The sequence below is a fragment of the Arvicola amphibius genome, chromosome 11 (genome assembly GCF_903992535.2).
Source record: "Arvicola amphibius chromosome 11, mArvAmp1.2, whole genome shotgun sequence".
NCBI lineage: Eukaryota > Metazoa > Chordata > Mammalia > Rodentia > Cricetidae > Arvicola > Arvicola amphibius.
This window is the reverse complement of record NC_052057.2, coordinates 33,433,475-33,448,684: the sequence shown is the minus strand read 5'-3', so window position 1 is coordinate 33,448,684 and position 15,210 is coordinate 33,433,475.

Sequence of the window (15,210 nt, the reverse complement as noted above, 5' to 3'; positions counted from 1 at the left end):
AGGTCTTATTTGAAATCTGTCAGCCGAGGTTTTAGCCATAACAGTAGTCTTATCTTTTCAAAAAGGCTGGATCAAAGTAGCTTAGTTTTCATCTGAGTTTAACAGGGAAAATGGCCCATGGCAGTCACTCTGTAATGAGTGCTTTCCCAGGTGACCAGCACTAAAGGAGTGCGGGAATATTCTGCCTTTGCATTTGCTGTCACCATCAGACCTTCATTCCTATGTATGGATGTATGTATATACATATGTGTGTATATGTACAGCATACAGCACAGTCTTTATACAAGTAGTGTAAGACTTAGACTTATAATTCACCGTTTCTCCTGTGAAAAGAACTTAAGGAGAGTTAAGTACTTTCTCAAACTAGGTCAAAATCAAGGCAAAAAGACTCATGGTTTATTATACCCTTAAACGTAAAGCCCTGTTCCAAAGAAAGTAAAACGATATAGAAATTGATCACTCATGTTCCAGACAGACAGCATGAATAGAAGCTAAGGTGGGAAAGAACTTGGGTTTGAATCCCCAGGTAAGGCTGTGCAGCCATGTGCATATGGAATTCCAAGTCTTCCACCCCTCATGGGGCTGGGAGTGGCACATGGAAGATTTCTGACAGCTCATGGGCCATAGCCTAGTAGGTTAAGCAACAATGTGGAAGGCCAAGATCAACCCTTTTAGTTTTCCTCTGATATCCACACACATATTGCAAATATAGACTAGCACACACATACACACACACAAATACACCCACACACACAAATACACACACACCCCATACACAGCTTAAAATACATTTAAAAAATATTAGTATTTATTATACAGATTCAGTATATGCCACTTTTGTTACAATTAAAAAATTGATTTTTTTACTATAAAATTTTTTATGGATAAGTAATATGAGCTAAATGTGTGACAATGTGGGGTAGTCTGGGTTATCCAAAGAGTTGTGTCCTGAGCAACTGGGATGGTGAAACTTGCTTTGACTAGAAAATTAAGGGTGGAGAGGTCCTACATGCTAAAACTTGGAGTGTCCTAATTTTAATCTTGGATGTCTTACTATGAGTAACCGACGTGGAGATGTAGAATGGAGAATCAGATATGAAAATCTAGGATTTAGAAGAGTTTAGATATAATGGAGTAAATCCCAGCACCATTTGCCTACAGATAATATTCAGAATCATAAGCTAAGTAAACTAGATCACAACGTCACTGAACAGAGAAAGAGAAGAGATGGGCAAAGTAATGCAAAAGCAAAACAAAGAGGCTGTGTACATCTGGACCATCTGTGTGGGTCTGTGTGAGGAAGGAAAGCAAGATAACCACATTTCTTGCCCAGGTAGGATAGCTAGTTAGGGGAAGACTGGGGGGGGGGGGGGTAATATGATTGAGTATTGAATGGGACCCTCAAAGAATTTACACAATCATATTTTAAATTTATATGCATTATCCTCTATGTAGGTAACTTCAATCAAACTCTGTCTGTCTGTCTGTCTGTCTGTCTGTCTGTCTGTCTGTCTGTCTCTCCACACACACACACACACACACACACATACACACACACACACACATGTATATGTGTGTGCATTAAGACTATAAAATAGGAGTTCCCATATGGCCTTTTCAAGCATCATTAGTGTTTGTTATCCCTCACTGCCCCTGCCCCTGCCCAACCCTCCCATTCTTCTCCTTGTCTTATTCCTTCTCTTCATTATCCTCCCTTTTCCACTTCATATAATTTTGCAAACTTTTAATTCTCAAAACATAAAGTCACAACCATCCTTAACATCATGATTTATGAAGTAGAGGTATAAAGCTAAAAAATTCCATCCATATTTGGTTAGGGAAATGAATAAAGGGTTAGGGATTGGTTAATTGGTTACGGATTTCCCTCTTTACACAACAAGACCTAGAAAGTGATATTATTCTGTTGCTTGTGTTTGTGTGGTACCATGGTGAGCTGAAACACATATATCTACATTTAACTCTGTTTACCAAACAAAATGGCTATTTCGTATGGCTTAGCCTAATATATATATATATATGTATATGTATATATACGTATATATGTATATACATGTATATATGTATATATATGTATATATGTATGTATGTATATATGTATATACATATACATATATATATATATGCAGTTATGCACACTTGCCATTACAGGAAAATTGCTCACATAAGAATAAATAAAATAAGCACAAGACCTTGGCTTTTGTAATAAGCTCCCATAAAACTACACTTTCTGAATTTATCCTTTTCAGAGGAAAATCAAGGCAGAGCAGGCTGAATTTATACTTCTTCCCTGTGCTCATTTTCGCTTTGCTAAAATCTAGAAGTGGCTAATGTTTTGAATATTTTGACTATAGAAAAATACATGCACACATTTATTTGCAAAACACCAAAGACAATATAAAAATGTATGAAGATGAATATAAAAGTTACCATCACATCTTTATGTGTGCACACCTGCTTCCTTGTGTGCTGTCAACAGGAGTGTGTTTGAGTACCCATGAGTACACATGTGAAGGATGTTGTGTGTCTTCCCTCACCACTTTCACCTTGTTTCCTAGAGAAGGGCTCTCCCACTGAACTAGAAGCTTGCTGTTTCTGCTAGTCCAACCATCTCATGCTTTCTGAGTGCCTGTCAGTTACAGGCACACACAGCCACGTCCAGTTTTTATGTGAGTGCTAGAAATTCAGTCTCATCGACGTACGTAGATCAACTTCACTTAAAGTTACTACATTATATTCAATAATATTACTGTTATAATTTATCCAATGCCTGTCCGATTTTGAATTTACATTGTTAGATATGTTATTAATAATAATAACAATCGTATTTCAAGGTTCAGGGTGAGAGTTGAATATATATCATGAGAATACTTGGCTAACTAACATTTAATGATGCCAGGCTTGCTTTTAAACCCAAATCTGATGTGTATAAATTATGGGACGTTTCTCTTATTTACTCTGTTAGTCAGGCTTTTCATCATGATGACAAATTCCTTAGAAAAATGACTTAGGAAGAGAAAAGATTTAGTTTGGTTCAGTTTCATAGGTTATAGCTTATGGTCAGCTTCATCCATCATTTCTGTGACTGGTGAGGCAGAGCATCCTGACACATGGATGAGCAAAATGTTGAGTATCGCTTGACAACCAAGAAGTAGGGAAAAAGAGGGATACCTGGGACAAGATACATTCCAAAGGGATAGAAGACCCAGTGCAATTCTTCAGAGTAAGACCTATTCTTCCATCCTTCCCATAACCTTCTAATCAGACCACGAAGGTATGAACTCATCAGTGGATTAACCCATTGGTTAGGTCAGATTCCTCATGGCTGAATCAACTCTCAGTGACTCACTCTATCAAACAAGTGGGGACCTAAGCTTCAGACACATGAGCTTTTGAAAGTTATATTATATACCGATCTTAACATTTTCTCTTCATGATTTATAATGATTTTAAGTATTATACATGAATATGTATCTTCCATTTTATTTTATTTATCTAGCTTCCAGCATGTGCTTTTTTATAACTAATTTTATTTGGTTTGGAAAATCATATGCTTTGCAGATATTTTTTTAAAATTTATTTTAAAAAATGATTCACATACATATATTTTTATTATATACTTTCCCCTTCTCCATCTCTTCCAAGATCCTCATTTTTCTAATCACCCAAATTCATTACTTCATGTTTTTTCTTTCTTTAAAATAAAATAACATAACCAAAGGTCTATACAAACAAATAAGACATAAATACCAAGATGAAACAAAACAGAAACCACCTGTGTGCATATCTCTGTCTCTCTCTCTCTCTCTCTCTCTCTCTCTCTCTCTCTCTCTCTCTCTCTCTCTCTCTCTCTCTCTCTCTGTCTCTCTCTCTCTCTCTCACACACACACACACACAAAACACACACACACACACAAACAACTAAACAATCATGGAGTCCATTTTATATTGTGTGAATATATGTCAATGTGATTAGTTTAATAAAGGTGACTGGTCATTAGATGAACAGGATAAAGTTTGTTGGGAGAAATAAACTTAGAATGCTAGGAAGAAGAAAGGCAGAGTCAAGGAGTCACCAGGCAGGTGCAAAGAAGCTGGGTGTGTGTAAAATGAGGTAACAAGCAATGAGCCATAAGTCAGAACTTAGATAAGAAATATGGGTTAATTTAAGTTATAAGAGTTAGTTAGTATTAAACCTGACATATTGGCTGGGCATTTATAATTAATATTGAATCTTCATGTTAGGTATTTGGGAATTAGTGGGTATCAATGAAAAGTCCAGCTACATATTTGTATACATGTATATAAAGTAAATATATACATACACATGATCATTTTCTGCATTTAAACTTTGCTACAGCTAGCTATACTATTCATAGATGATTTTCTCTGTTGAAGGTAACTGAAGATAGTATCCGCTCTTATATTTAATGAGAATCATAACAGTTCTTCAAACTCTCTTTGACTGTGGTGCCATGTCAGAAAATATGTTCTTTGTTCCATATGTTTATTTATATGCATCTAGATTAGCTAGGTTAATATGTCTGTTGCTACTTTATCTCCATTCTGTTATATAAGTTGCTCTTGACCAATTAATGTGACCCAGCTCTGCCTGCTTTATGGTTGTAATATAAACATATTGCTGTTAAAAATAGTCTCTGAGTTACACTGGTAACATATGACAATGGGACTTTTCTAAATATTTTTTTAGCTCATGTGTATAGCCATGGGCTAATGAGTTATATAATGTTGAGAGTTGATGGGCATTACCTGATTTTATAGGAAAAGAAAAGTAGATTAACACTTATGCTATTTCTCTCTTAAAGAAAAATCCATATCTGTATGGGAAGGTCAAGAATTACAACACCCTTTTACACAGAATGATAATGAACAGTGATAAGAAGTCAATTTGAGATTTTCCACTTTACTTATTATTAATAGTCAATTATCCTCTGCACTTAGCTTTCAATAGCAATGCTAGGTTGCCTTTCTCTACATACTCTTCACATCTGTGGACATGGAAAATAGAAAACTCTAGTGTATGGTTTGCCTATAGGCCTTTGGATGGCTAATGTAAAGGGTCAACCCTAGAATCCCACACAGAGAGGGAGCAATATGGAGACTTTGAGAAAATACCCATCCTCTCCCTTTTGCAGAGTATGCTTGTCACCATTCCAACACTCTTCCGCTTCCAGCAGCACATTTCTGATAACTTATAATCACATAACTTTACTCCCAAGTAAACACTCTGGAAAAGAAAAAGTGTATTCAGCATCCCCGAGTCTTGACTTGAATTATTGGTCATTGTCTCTGACTTTTGCTGACTCTTGCTATGTGTCTTGGACATGATTCTGGTCTCACTATGACACCTGGCTCTTCCCCAGCTTTATTCTCTGATTTGAAATTCCTGTTTCCATGCTTAAACTCAATCTTCCTAAGCAGGATTGATCTAAAGCTTGACAGAAGATTTGCTTGATCCTTTGTGGGGATTTATTTTTGTTTAATGAGGAAAATGATTGATATGTCTGCTTTGCCATGTGTGAAAATAATAGAAAATAAAGAAAGAGTTCTTACTACACATAGAAAAATAATTATATCTCTAGAAAACACAATTATTTGAGGAAAAATTATTTGAGGCAAACCAATAAAATATGCATATAAGACACCTTGAGAAAATATCAGCTCAAGAGAGCAATAGTTTTCTGGTCAACCATTTCTGCTACATGCAACTGATGAACCAAGAACAGAATCCAAAAAGATCTTGATCATGAACTGTGAGCTACCATTATACCTAAGCATCCTCTATCAGTATCACCTTTGTATCATACTGGATATTGGTTCACTCTCTTCTGTTTCCCAACCACCATAAAGTTATTCCAAACTATGTATCAAAATAAATTCTTCCTTCTTTACTTGATCATCACAGCTATTTTATTTACCAGCACAATGCAACTCTTCAGTTTCTTGTCCTTAAGGAAAGCAGGGGATAGACACAGATCTGGGTGACAGCTATCGGATGGGCTCACCATCTGATACTTGTTCAAGCCTCTTCTGCAGTGGCTTCTCCTCAGGCATTCTCCTGAGACTTAAAGAGCCTCTACCTACCCCCAAAAGTTCATTTCAATGACTTATTTTAAACACATTTTGCCTATAATAGCCAATTAATTCCTCTCCTAAGCTCTTATATAGATAGTCTATAAACTTTTCATATAAGGGACCACAGAGTTCAACACTGAGGAATATGTTCCTCTGTTCCATTCATCCCTCCCTCCCTGACTCTTACCTGGTTTATTATGCAGACCCAGGACAGGAGTCTGTACACATTGTGAGTTCTGGACTGCAGTACCTGTGTCTTCTAGAAGACGACCTTTCACTGTTCCTTTCCCTATCTTACAGCTCTTACATTATTCCTGGCCCCTCTTTCACAATGTTCTCAGAGCCTTGGGATAATATTCCACCCAACCATCACTTACTCTCACTCCTTGCAGAGTTAGGAGCTTCTACATTTATTTCCATTCATTGTAAAGAAGGGATTATCTGATTAAGGCTGAAAGTAAAATTTGTCTATGAACATAAGAATAAATATTTGGAGGGCACATTGATTTCAAAGTAGATTAACAACATTGTACTTTGCTGCTAACTGTTTGCTACTGATAGACTTGGGGAAAGAGAGGACCCGTTGATCCTGTGATGAACCCACTGATGACTCCAGAAGCTCCAAGAGATAGTTCCATTCCACTGGTCACAAAAATGGCCCTGGCAGGATAAATAGGTCACACAACCAAGCCAAAAGTCTTGATTCTGAGAAAATGTCTGATGGAGGTGACGGCTGTTGATAATGATGGGAGAGATAGGAACTGGGGGGAGAGTAATCAGAATACACTACTATGAAATTGTTGACCCAAAAAATCAATTGGGATATAGGACCTAACATATGTTTGAACATCTTTTCATCCTAAAATAAAAGAATATACTTTCTTCTCAGCACGTCATGGAACTTTGTCCAAAACTGACCACAAACCTCAACAGATACAAGAAGATTAAAATAGCTCTCTGCATCCTATCTGAACACCATGGATTAAAACAGGATACCAACAACAACAGAAACAACACAAAACTTACAAACTCATGAAAACTGAAAAAACTCTCCATGGAATGAAAATGAGTTCACACAGAAATAAAGAAAAAAAATAAAGACTTACTAGAATTCAATGAAAATGAATGCATAGCATACCCAAACTTATGGGACACAATGAAAGTATGCTAAGGAGAAAGTTCATAGAAGTAAGTGCATGTATAAAATGCAGAGATCTTATACTAACAACTGAAAAGCATACCCAAAAGCTCTGGAACATAAAGAGGTAATCCCACCCAAGAGGAGCAGACTGCAAGAATAAAGCCAAGGGTTGAAATCAATATAATAGAAACAAATAGAATAGTACTAAGAATCAATGAAATAAGAGTTGTTTTTTGAGACAATCAACAAAATAGAAAAACCCTATCCAAACTAATTAAAAGACAGAGAATATTGCAATTAACAAAATTGAAAACAAAAATGGAAACATAAAAATAGACATGAAGCAATCTAAAAAATCATAAAAACATACTTTAAAAACCTATTATTCATCAAACTGGAAAATTTAAAAAAAAACATGATAATTTTCTTGATAGGTATACCACTTACTAAAGTTAAATCAAGATCAGATAAGCAATTTAAATAGACATATAGTAAAATAGATACAGTCATTAAAAGTCTTCTAACCTAAGAAAGGTCAGGGTAAAATAGTTTTAGTACAGAATTCTACCTGACTTTCAAAAAGAGTTAGTGCCAATACTACTCAAATTGTTCTACAAAATAGAAACAGAAGGAATACTGCACAATTCATTTTATGAGGGCACAGTTATCTTGATACTCAAGCACATAAAATCTAAACAAAAAAAGATAATTATAGATCAATTTCTTTTATGGATCTAAGAACACATCAAAAGATCATTTATCATGATTAAGTAGGCTTCATTCCAGAGCAACTTATACAAATCAATAAAATGTAATCAACTATATATATATATATATATATATATATATAGCAATTTTATTCATAATAATCAGAAAACTGGAAATAACCTAGATGCACCTCAACTGAAGAATGGACAAAGGAAATGTGTTTCATTTACACAATCGAGTATTTAATATTTAGCTGATTAAAAAAATGATAACATGAAATTTGCAGGCAAATAGATGGAATTAAAAACAATCATCATTAGTGAGGCAACCCAGACCCAGAAAGACAAATATGGAATGTATTCACTTATAAGTAAATATTAGCTGTAAAGTAACTGATAACCAAGATACAATTTATAGACCCAGAAAGGTTAGGTAAAGAGGAGGACTCTAGGGAAGATGTGTGGATATCCCTGGGAAAAGGAAGTAGAATACATTTTATAGGTGGAATAAAGTTCTTGTGGAACAGGCTTTCTACTTGTTTGGTTAGAGTTACTCCAAGATATTTTATGTTATTTGTGGCTATTGTAAAGGGTGATGGTTCTCTGATTTCTTTGTCATCCCATTGCTGATCTGTATAAAGGAGGTCTATTGATTTTTTTGGGATCAGGTATGGGCAAGATGGCATGGGAGAAGAGGATGCTAGTAGAGACAGCTAGAATTGGGGATATTTGGGGTATGGTGTGGAAACCTAGGGCAGTGGAAACGTTCTAGAATCTATGAGGGTGATCCTAATAAGCTATTGTCAGTCAAGGTTTCCAGTCATGGGACTGGGTTGCATTTAGTTGCATTGATGGTGAGGGGGTCCTGTGAAGATCCTCAAAAAACCTAGACTGATGCGAGGACCCAGAGCTGCCTTCCTCAAACTGACGTTGGTGCCCCATTGCTAAGGACAATATCCACACAGCTCATTGAAAATAGAGAGGTCAAAGTAGTGTCTGCATAGAGCCTTCACCACTGTGTTCTAGTCTCTTTGTTGCAAGAAGTTACTCTGCAGGTTACCAAAAGAGAAATGTGGACACCAAACTAGCCCCCCAAACCTTTAACCTGCAGTCTGTCCTGCCTGCAAGATGTGCTTCAGCAATGGGGAAACAGAACTTGTGTGAGTAGTCAAAGGATCTCTTGTTTTAATTTGAATCCCACTTCATGAAAAGGAGTCCATGCCCAACACTGCTTAGATGGCTAGACACCATCTAACATTGGATAGCACAGAGACTTAGAACATGACTGGTCTAAAAGAAAAGTTGAATGAAAAGATTTCTAATGATATTTTGCTATACTCATGGATCAGTGCCTTGTCCAGTTGTCATCAGAGAGGCTTCCTCTGGTAGTAGATAGGAGTATAAACTGGAGAAACTTACTGGTTTTATTTTATAGTTATTTGTGATGTTTTATAATGAAAATAATAAGTTAACACTACAAACAGATGCAGCAAGCTAATACTGGAAAGCAAAACAGAAAATGAGTACTACAGACGTACCAAAAAGGATGGGTTTATTTGTGCATAAGTTAGGATGTAATAAAACATTCTAACACCCGAAGTTCAGGGTTGGTGAATCCATTTATGTACATTTTACGTGTCTGTAACATACAATTATTTTGTCTTTCCGAATCTCATTGTTGATATTTCTAGAGCTGATTAATTTCTAAGCAAAAGACTGAGAAAGCTGCAGAAATGTGAAGATAGATGCACAGCTGCACACATAGGAAAGACTTATTAGAGCTTCACCCACTCAAGCCATCTTGATAAGAACACATCAGTATCTGATAAAGTGCTCGTCTTTGTTAAAGTAGCATGCTATGAGAGTCAAGAGCATTCTTCTTTTGCTTTTAGCTTTGCGTTAATTTGGAAGAAATTTCCCTCCATGTCTTGGCTGTTTAAGAGACTTAGAATGGATGTGGTTATTTCCACCAAATCTGGGTTGTGGATTGGAAATAGATCCATGGTTTTTTTTTTTTGACAAAAATAAAAGGGTGAGGCCAAAGGGTAAAGGACAATATTATTTAGATTTCAAATGGAATGAGAACAGACAAAGGGAAAATGAGATCTGGCATTATATGCTCACATTGATGGCAGTAATTAAGCTTTGCAGTGTCATTAGACATGATAACAATAATTTGTAGCCTTTCATGGTACTTTACATGCTAAGCATGCAGAACCACATGATGTCAAGACCGTTCGTATTTCACATTGTTATTATTTTTTTCTGCTAAGGAAATAATGGCTTTCAATTGTCGTGACATGAGGAGATGCACAACACAAATTTGGATTCTCAACTGCAAGGAAGAAAAGAGGGAGTGTTTCATGCTTTTTAACCGTCTTTAAAATGTATGGCAGCAATAAAAAGCTAACAAGACACGGAGGTGACTTTCAAGAGTACAGTATTTAAATTTATAGAAGTTAATTTGGCATTATATTAAATGAGAAGTTAATGTTCCTACAAGCCCAGCAACTGAACTATGACATATTGTACCACAGTGTTGAATTGAACCAAGAATAGTCAAGTTGTTGATTGTGGGAAATCTGTCATTAATCAGTTCAAATTTCCTGCTGTTGTGATTAGCGTGGGGGAAAAACCATGAATGAGTACCTTGGAACTTCAGAGTCCATGGCAGTATATTTAAAAACTTTAAGTAGCTAAATATTTCATTTAATCAACCTAATGTGTAGTGTTTACAGATAGTCAGTTAGTTTTCTTTCTTGACTAATCAATTAAAATGAATATCTATTTTGTCTAGTTTTCAAGGCTCCTTTTAGAGGGTGTTCTAGTAATTAGAATTTCTCTATGAATTGCATCTCAGAGTCTTTAAGTGTCCAACTTGGCAACAGTGAATAAGCAGTCCCTGTTTCACATTTATTTCTAACCACTAATGTCAGTGTGGTCATACTCTTTTAGGCTAACGCTGAGATCTTACAAATGTACCCGATATTAGAGTTTGAGGAGTTACTATAAAACAGTTGAATTAGTAAGCTCAGTGGATATGAAGCAGGTACAAAGTATCTAGTTCTCAATTCTGAATATGTTTTGAACATTAGGAAAGGAGAAGTAGCTCGTTTGTCTTCCTCCATCAATAGTTAACTTGAAGCTTGGCTTGGGTTAAGATCCAGTGAAACTTTTGCTTATCCATTTAAAAATTTTCCTTCAAAATATTTTTATTGGTTCTTTGAGAGTTTCATACAGAATATTTCCATCATTTTAACCCTCCTCCCCCAACTCTTTCCATCTATATTCTCTTCTAGCACACCTAAATTTGTGTGTGTGTGTGTGTGCTCGCGCTTCGAAGCCAATTTTGTGTTGCCCCAAAGATTCTTGGATGTGTAGTCTTCTACTGGGATTGTTGGTTTACCAGGGGACAAAGTCTTAGAGAGAACAAACTCTATAAGATAAACTCTTACAGGTTTACCAGGGATAAACTCTCCTCCCTATTATTATGTTATTGGCTAACAGTTGCCAATAGTTCCATGGGTAGAGGTGCAATTGTGTGTTTACCCTCTCTGTGATGAGGTTTGGTGTGGCTTGAGTTTGGACAGATTCTATGTGTGCTGTCTCTACCACGAATATTTCATATGTGCTACTGTCCTGCTGTGATCAGAAGACATGGAGACATGATTTCCTTGTCTTATCCACCGCTTCTGTCTCTTACACTCATTCTGTCCCTTATTTTCTATGATCTCTGAGTTTTCATATTGGGATGTATAGTTAGCATCATAGTAGATACAGGTTCTGCCCTGGGAAGGACATTTATTGTCTAATTCAGAGATCTCTCTCTTTATGTTCAAACTATTATGCTACTTTGGCTACTTATATAAAGCTTTATAGTAATACCAAAATAATCATAATAATAATTTTTAATACTCTGCCAAATTTCAAGATTCTTCAAAAATTATATCAATAACCTCTCTGAAAACTTAGCTTTTGGTGCTATTAACTATTTTTCTAATGGGTAACTGAAGTAAAAATTATACTCTTCTTTCAAGATAAACCTTCCCTTCATAGTGTGCAGTCTTAAATAGGTCTAATAAGTATCTTAAGAACCCTTTTAAAAGCTTTTTCTTTTTAAAGATTATAATTACAACATTTCCTCCTTCTCTTTATTCCCTCCAAATCTTTCCCTATAGCTCTCTTTATTATCCTTCAAATTTTTTGCCTCTTTTTTCATTGTTTTTTTTAGAAAAGAAACTATCTTTTTTCATTATACATACCAATCCAATTCCCACTCTCTCCCCTCCTCCCATTCCCTTCACATACCCCCATTCCATGCCCATCCACTTCTCAGAGAGGGAAAGGCACATTGCTTTGGGGAAGGTCCAAGCCCCCCTCTACCCCCACTATATCTAGGCTGAGCAAGGTATCCATACAAAGAGAATAGGTTCCCAAAAAAATAGTACAAGCAGTAGGGATAAATTCTGGTGCCACTGTCAGTTTCTCCTCGTCTGCCCCAGCCACACAACTGTCCAGATGATGTTGGTGAGTTCCCACTAACTCAGGTAGACTGTTTCAGTGGATGTACCCATCATGGTCTTGAACGCTTTGCTCATATTCTCATTCCTTCCACTCTTCAACTAAAGTTTGGGAGCTTGTTCCTGTGCTCCAATGTGGGTCTCTGCCTCTGTTTTCATCAGTTGCTGGCTGAAGGTTCCATGGTGATATTTAAGATATTCATCAGGGCAAGTCAATATTGGACCCTTTCTCCTCTATTGCTTAGGGTCTTAGCTGGGATTATCCTTGTGGGTACCTGGGATTGTTATTGCTTGCATATATGTATATGTAAATTTAAATATAACATATATTTAGAATATATAAATATATGACATTGTGTATTTCTCAATATAACCTGATCGGTCTGTATAATGTTACTCTTACACATGCTTTCAGTGATAACCATTTGATATGAGATAACAAATTGGTATGCTCATCCCTAGTGAAGTATTCTTTTCCAACTCCCAACTCAGTTAAGGGGGTTTGATTTTGAAAAGCATGCATCTCAGAATAGTACATGTCTAATTAAAGGACAGACTGAAGTTGGAGAACATGATCCTAAATGAACAGTTCTTGTATCTGTCTGCTTGTGACTTCCAGAATTCAAAAATGAAAGCTCTTAATTCTCAAACAGATTTTAGTTTTTCAACAATGAAATTCCAAATCCATTTCTGATGCATTTCAATCAATCCTTTATGTGTGATTCCTCTCTGTATTCTGTGAATACCATTGCTTATGGGCTTTGAGCCCATAGCAGACCAGTGCAGAAAGAACTAGGCAAGGAAAACTAAAGTGCATGCTGGGAGAAAGGAGGGCAGTGTCAGAAAGATGCTGGAACTTTAGCAGGTAAGCCACAGCCACATGATCATTCAAGATTAATAGAAATCGGCAAAATTAATATATAAGAGTTAGCTAATAAGAAACTAGAGCTAATGGGCCAAACAGTGATTTAAATAATATAGTTTCTGTGTGGTTATTTTGGTTCTAGGTAGCCAAGACGAACAAGCGACCTCCTTCTACAAATTCTTGATATTTTGGGGTGAATATCTAGGCGTTCACCCGTCTTGCTCCCACTTAACTTTATTAATGCATGGTTACTCATCTGCAATTTGTTAGTGTATAATTAATATATTACTGAGAATGTTGCAATTAAATAAAATTCATGGAGATGCTAAAGGAGCATCTGGATGGTTGGGCCACTGGTTAGATGTGGAAATGAGTCATGAAGTGTATAGTCCCATGGAAAACCAATACCATTTAGTGAGATAGAAGACACAGAGGGAATAACTAAAGAGAAGAAAACATGAATGGAGGTCAGATTACTGAATCTGAGGAGCCTCTGTTACATTAAACATGCAGATTTGATGGGTCTGTGATACAAACATGGGATTTAGGAAAAGAATCTTGACTTAGGGTCCATTTTTGGGATTTGCCAAAATCCCAAAAACTGAATTCTGACACTTTGAAGAAACTGACAAGTTGCAATGTGTCATTAGTAGAAAACAGGTCCCAAAGAACATCTCCAATAAAAAAAAAATGGTGAAGATAAAGAGAGTTGCAGAGAAGAGAAAGGTCCCAGGTGACTTTGGATATCACACTTCTTCCTTTCATTGCTTAAAGTGCAGTCATAAAACATTTTAAGAAGGGGAGATCCAAGGCGATCCACACCCCCTTTCTCCCTGAAGAAGGTGCATCACAACACTTAAGTTGAGCTCATCCAGAGGGTGCTGAGGGTTCCTTGGTGCTCTCAGGGAGCCTCCATTCTATACTAAAGTGGGACACACAAACCCATGTCCATCTGCCCTCTCTAGCTCTCCTAAGCTTGACAGACAAACCATCTATGGATCCCTGGCTTTTGTTTATTCTCATTGCATGTCTGTTAATAATAAGTTTAATTTTTCTGACTTGTGCAAGTGTTTTGTCTCACTATATTCACATAATTAGTAGAAATTCTGCAGAAAATATAATAAATGGCTCAAGGTACAGGGCATTCACTCACCATGGAAACACACTATTCACACTCAGATTCTTTGGTCTGCTTCACCCTAAGTTCAAAATGTAGATTTGGAAAATGTTGACCACACACTCTTTACTCCAGTGGAATACAGAGTTTTTTCTTCATATGCAATCACTTTCATTCTGGTAGAAGGTATTTCTTCCCCATCCTACTAGGAAAATCAAATTAACTCTAATATTTTTAAGTCAAGTTTGTTGTGATGTCCAGCCTGAAAAAAATGCTGTGTATTAGAATGTAAACATTTAAATGCTTTACCTCCTTGGAATATCAGAATGAGCAGCCTGTAAAACTCTTTATACTGTCTATTGGTGATAGTCTAGAACCAAAGTTTTTGCAGTATCTGCCAAGTTAAGATAACAATATCTACCTCATGAGTTGTTATGTATGAGAAAGGATAGTATTCATCCATTGGGCCTGGGCTCCACAACTCTGTGTTCTTATTGGCTGTGGGTTTTGGTGGTGGTCTCTATTCATTGAAAAGACAAGATTCCTTGATAAGGTGTAAAGATTATACTTATATTTGGGTATAAAGACAAACATTTATATATTTTTACTAGGGATTATGCTGGTTTAGTAAAGCAGTGGTTATGAATTCTCCTTCAATAATCATGACTCAGTGAGCACCAGAATCATGTATAGATTTCCAGAATCATGTATAATTTCCATCTCTTTGAATGGGTCTTAAGCTGGTT